This window comes from Dermacentor albipictus, chromosome 2 (assembly GCF_038994185.2).
Source record: "Dermacentor albipictus isolate Rhodes 1998 colony chromosome 2, USDA_Dalb.pri_finalv2, whole genome shotgun sequence".
NCBI classification, from domain to species: Eukaryota; Metazoa; Arthropoda; class Arachnida; order Ixodida; family Ixodidae; genus Dermacentor; species Dermacentor albipictus.
In genome coordinates, this window is record NC_091822.1 from 24,866,805 (window position 1) to 24,872,816 (window position 6,012).

The 6,012-nt window shown below is 43.4% G+C and overlaps 1 long non-coding RNA gene across 1 annotated transcript; it reads right to left on the bottom strand.

The window, feature by feature from the left end:
- Window positions 1-903: 903 nt before the first annotated feature.
- On the bottom strand, window positions 904-5,340 carry LOC135897919 (uncharacterized). Its single transcript, XR_010563197.2, has 3 exons — window positions 5,148-5,340; window positions 4,855-5,058; window positions 904-4,584 (listed from the first exon to the last, which is right to left on the bottom strand). It is a non-coding gene; the product is annotated as an uncharacterized lncRNA (long non-coding RNA).
- Window positions 5,341-6,012: the final 672 nt, after the last annotated feature.

Here is a 6,012-nt window from a genome sequence, read left to right on the forward strand (position 1 = left end):
CATCATCATCAGCCTGGTTACGCCCACAGCAGGGCGAAGGCCTCTCCCATACTTCAACAACCCCGGTCATGTACTGATTGTGGCCATGCCGTCCCTGCAAACTTCTTAATCTCATCCGCCCACCTAACTTTCTGCCGCCCCCTGCTACGCTTCCCTTCCCTTGGAATCCAGTCCGTAACCCTTAATGACCATCGGTTATCTTCCCTCCTCATTACATGTCGTTCTCATGCCCACTTATTTTTCTTGATTTCAACCAAGATGTCATTACCTCGCATTTGTTCCCTCACTCAATCTGCTCTTTTCTTATCCCTTGACGTTACACCTATCATTCTTCTTTCCATAGCTCGTTGCGTCGTCCTCAATTTGAGTAGAACCCTTTTCGTAAGCCTCCAGGTTTCTGCCCCGTAGGCGAGTAGTGGTAAGACACAGCTATTATACACTTTTCTCTTGAAGGATAATGGAAACCTGCTGTTCATGATCTGAGAATGCCTGCCAAACGCATGCCAGCCCATTCTTATTCTTCTGATTATTTCCGTCTCATGATCCGGATCCGCCATCACTACCTGCCCTAAGAAGATGTATTCCCTTACGACTTCCAGTGCCTCGCTGCCTATTGTAAATTGCTGTTCCCTTCCGAGACTGTTCAACATTACTTTAGTTTTCTGCAGATTAATTTTTAGACCCACTTCTGCTTTGCCTCTCCAGGTCAGTGAGCATGCATTGCAATTGGTTCCCTGAGTTACTAAGCAAGGCAATATCATCAGTGAATCGCAAGTTACTAAGGTATTCTCCATTAACTTTTATCCCCAATTCTTCCCAATCCAGGTCTGTCTCTGAATACCTCCGGTAAACACACCGTGAATAGCATTGGAGAGATCGTATCTCCCTGCCTGACGCCTTTCTTTATTGGGATTTTGTTGCATTCTTTATGAAGGACTACGGTGGCTGTGGAGCCGCTATAGATATCTTTCAGTATTTTTACATATGGTTCGTCTACACCCCGATTCCGTAATGCCTCCATGACTGCTGAGGTTTCGACAGAATCAAACGCTTTCTCGTAATCAATGAAAGCTATATATAAGGGTTGGTTATATTCCACACATTTCTCCATCACCTGATTGATAGTGCGAATATGATCTATTGTTGAGTAGCCTTTACGGAGTCCTGCCTGGTCCTTTGCTTGACAGAAGTCTAAGGTGTTCCTGATTCTATCTGCGATTACCTTAGTAAATAGTTTGTAGACAATGGACAGTAAGCTGATCGGTCTATAATTTTTCAAGTCTTTGGCGTCCCCTTTCTTATGGATTAGAATTATGTTAGCATTCTTCCAAGATTCTGGTACGCTCGAGGTCATGAGGCATTGCGTATACAGGGTGGCCAGTTTCTCTAGAACAATCTGCCCACCATCCTTCAACAAATCTGCTGTTATCTGATCCTCCCCAGCTGCCTTCCCCCTTTGCGTATCTCCCAACGCTTTCCTTACTTCTTCCGGCGTTACCTGTGGGATATCGAATTCCTCTAGACTATTTTCTCTTCCATTATCGTCGTGGGTGCCACTGGTACTGTAAAAACTCTATGGAACTCCTCAGCCACTTGTACTGTCTCATCCATATTAGTAGTGATAGTGCCGGCTTTGTCTCTTAACGCATACATCTGATTCTTGCCAATTCCCAGTTTCTTCACTGTTTTTAGGCTTCCTCCATTCCTGAGAGCATGTTCGATTCTATCCATATTATACTTCCTTATGTCAGCTGTCTTACGCTTGTTGATTAACTTCAGAAGTTCTGCCAGTTCTATTCTAGCTGTAGGGTTAGAGGCTTTCATACATTGGCGTTTCTTGATCAGATCTTTTGTCTCCTGCGATAGTTTACTGGTATCCTGCCTAACGGAGTTACCACCGACTCCCATTGCACACTCCTTAATGATGCCCACAAGATTGTCGTTCATTGCTTCAACACTAAGGTCCTCTTCCTGAGTTAAAGCCGAATACCTGTTCTGTAGCTTGATCTGGAATTCCTCTATTTTCCCTCTTACCGCTAACTCATTGATCGGCTAAGTCAGAACTAATCCAAAGACATTAATTACGGCGTCCAGCATGTGCCCAATTTTCGTGCAGTAACAGGCACTTTTCTGCAACCAGGGGCACAGTAAAAAAATCCGCAGGTGAAACTGAAAACCAATATTGCTAATAACATAGTGAGGCACATAATTGCACCTTTTCATCATATTGGCTACATTGTAAATGAGCTTGGTACTGGCGAGATGTAGGTATTTCCTTGAGTCTTTAAAAACACACAAACAGTCGCAATCTTTGTAGCTGGAATTATAATTTCCGTTGATAGTTCTTCTACAGCCTTTAACATGTGTTGCATTGTCACTAGACTGTACTTTAAGGGCTTGCACTTCAAGGGCTTAACAACAACAAAAGCTTCTGATTGGTTTTTGCAAATTATGTTTTCAATAATTGCATAGGTATTATCAATAACTTGTACTACAGAACTATTAGTTCTTTTTCCTGCAGAATACTCTCTCCCAGTGAAAACAACACTTCCCTTGAGCATTCGGGGATACTTCACACTGTTGGCAAGTTCACTAGCACCTTCAGACAGCCTACTTGATAGAGAGAATGGAACACCCCTTCCAAACAAACGAACATCTCCCATCACTTTGAGGGTTTTCTGAGTTTCCTTGGCATCCAGCGAGTTGCAGTAAGCAAGAACTCTTGGTTCAGCAGCTGTGGCCAATAGAACCTCAATAGTTTCCTCCATTTGCAGCATATGGCAGATTTGGTGGGGGATCCCATTTGCTGACTTCACTGCCTTTTTTAGGCAACCGTTACCCGCTTCAAATGGAAATGCAGAGTGTACCCAGAGAGGACCCCACTGGTGCACACTCTTTCCAATATGAGTTAGTTGGTGCATGTTAAAGGTCATGGAACTTTTACCATACAACAGCTCAGCTCGAACATGAAACTCTAGTAAGAGTTCTTCGCAAAGAGTAAGGTGTGACGATGCGATTTCTTTCTGCAGCATGATATGCAATGCTTCCACCAGGCAGGCCCAATGTTGTATGCATGAGCGATCAGCTATGCCCTCTAAAACTGGCAAGCTATAAAACAGGAGCCTATTCTCCCATTCCTTTGCTTTCCAGAATTTGCGTTCCCTTGTTGGCCTTGGCATTCTTTTCACATTTGCAGGAGGAGTGATTGCCATTATTCTTGTGTCAATGACACCTTGCTGTGCTCCCATATAAAACTTGCAACTAGTGTCATCTAACCACAGTTCCATGAACTGCCTTGCAACACCAAGCAATATGCAATGCATATAGTCAGGGACGAACCCCCCCACTATATTAAAGTGCTCCAACTTGATCAGTGGCGACACAGTTCTGACACCATTTACGGGCCTGCTTTCAGCAACAGCTTCTCGCATATCCTGCATCATTTGCAGCTCCGTTCTTTCCTGTACCGTTTGCTGTACTGGGTACTTTGTGGAACGTAGAACTCTTTCGCCCTTTTGAAGGCACCAATTGCATCCGTGATATGCATTAAACTGCATTACACCCTGCATTGGTGCCCTGGCGACTGAATCTACAGCGCAATAAATGCAGAAGGCCTTGAAATTTTTTGTACTGCCATTGTGCTCAAGATTGAATCCTTTCTGAGAAAGGTCATTTACAGAATCAACAAATGCATCCTGAAAGAGCACCATGTGAGGCTTTTTCTTGCCAAACCACAAGGCAGCCAAAATCACTTTATGCATTCTTTGTGTGACTGGCAGTTCATTTACAAGCAACTGAATGGGCCAAATTGCAGTACCACTTGATTTAAAAAGGGGTGCGCCATCTGCATTTAACATAAAACTAATTCTATGCCCAGCATTTGCTGTCGAGGCCACAAAATCACGGTACAGGTCTCCATCCCAAATATCTGAAAAACTGTCTTTTGCTTCAAGAGGCTTTGTCAGGTCTAAGAAGTCGCATCCCTTCAGTGCCTTTTGGAGTTGCGAAGGTATATCAAAAATACAAAAAAGATACATTGTTGACTGATGAAAAACATATGTTGCGGTTGCATCGCGAGCACTGAAAGGGCGAACTTGGATCAACGCGACCTATGTACAAGGAACATTCTGGACAAAAGAAATGGAAACTCATTGGCGTGCCAGATCCTTCAATTATTTTCTTTAGCATGTGCTGAGAATGGGCAAGAACTGGCCTTTCAAAAAACAAGTTAATCATTTCAACCAAATCCATTAGTGCTGAAAATGTCAAGCTGTGCTGGACAGCAAATTTTAAGACCATGAGCAGAATATCACCTTTCGAAACTGCAACACTGTCTTGAACAATTTCGCCAAACAGTTCACCTAGCAGACCGCAGGCAGAATTCGAAGAACAGGGAACTTCAATCTCTGAGTCTTCCTCTTGAGCATATGGCTGGCTCAAGTCCTCCCCTTGTCCAGATTCTTCGTCTTGAGCAACTGGCAGGCTGCAGCCCTCCCCTTGTCCAGAATCTTCGTGTTGCGCGTCTGGCTGGCTGAAGTCCTTTTTTTCTGAGGCTTGCTCTTGTGCATCTTTGTTAGGTTCTACCTGTAAATATATTATTGTTTGTGAACAAGCAGTAATATTAAGTAAATCTCGCCTATTTAAATATGAGTGAGAGGTATCATAATTTGATTTGCTCAGTGCCCTAGAGAAAATTTCAAATGCTGAGCTGGTAGTCTATCTGCTTATCGACAACTAATGTAGTCCGTTTAGTAAGAAATGCATCAAATAGAAAAGTTACACAAGGAAGTATGTCGCAGGAATGCATTTGACCAATTGTTGATAGAATCGACTTGGAACATCGTGTATGCTTACCAAATCGACATTTCCGGGAAAGACACATCCGCGCACATTACTGCTGGAGAATTCGTTTATAGCAGACGCTGCACGACCGTCCTGGGAATATTCCATGCAATGTGCGTCGACCGGCGCAGTTGACGCCTCCGCGTTGCATTCTCGGTGCGTCATTATGCTGTCGTCCAGGTTAAGATCGCAGGAAACACTGCCCGGCTGGGATTTCTGCAGACAGCGCGCCATATCTGGTTACCTTTCGGAACTCGATCATTCGACATGCGCACATCAGTCGTAAGAAACTTTGAATTACGTACCGCTTCTGCACCTGCCATTCGGAGCCGCGCCGATGAATCTGTAGACCTAGGCACGAAGAACTTGGCACCAGGATTCAAGTATTTCTTGTAATGTCCACGCTTCTTGCGTTTTTTCAACGGTTCCATTATTCTATTGCAAGTCGTGCCACACTTTAACTATAGAATAAAGCTTTGACTACCACACGCTTTAAGGTCTGGGCAACCCTACAGGAGAAAGCATAGTGGTGAACACGCTAAGTACGTCGATGTCGATGTGTTTTTCTTTTGCATTGGGTCGCCGCAGACATAGTGAAGAGCAAAGACGCGGTGAACCCAAAAATACTAATAAAATAAATTATTAATAAACAATTTACATTGTATACCTAGCTCCAAAATGTTTTCATTTATTTCTTCACCCACAGTGTTGTCATACATCCTTTTGCAATTAGTACTTGCTGACAACGTTATATATAATTATGTTTCAAATATTTTATATGGTGGTAAAATTTGAAATACAACACAATATATATAAATAACTACGATCTGACATTTTGCCTTGAAAGACATAAAAAAAAACAGTTTGCATAAAGAAGCATAAAAAGCAGGGTTGTTATAGCAACACTGTATCGCGTTTAGACAACAACACGAGGTTAATCACGAGGCTCGTCTTTGTGCCCGCTACGCTTCGATCGTGGTTGTACTGCGCGCGTGATCGAAGCACGGAACCAGAATGATAACTCATGCGTACGTGCGTTACCAGGATGACCGCAGATGTGCGGTGGTTAAAATTGAAGACGTCAAAGGATTTAAGGCGGACGATGACTTCAGGACAACATTTTATAGCGTCAAGTGGATCGAAGATGGCGAAGCGTATTTTTATCGCGCC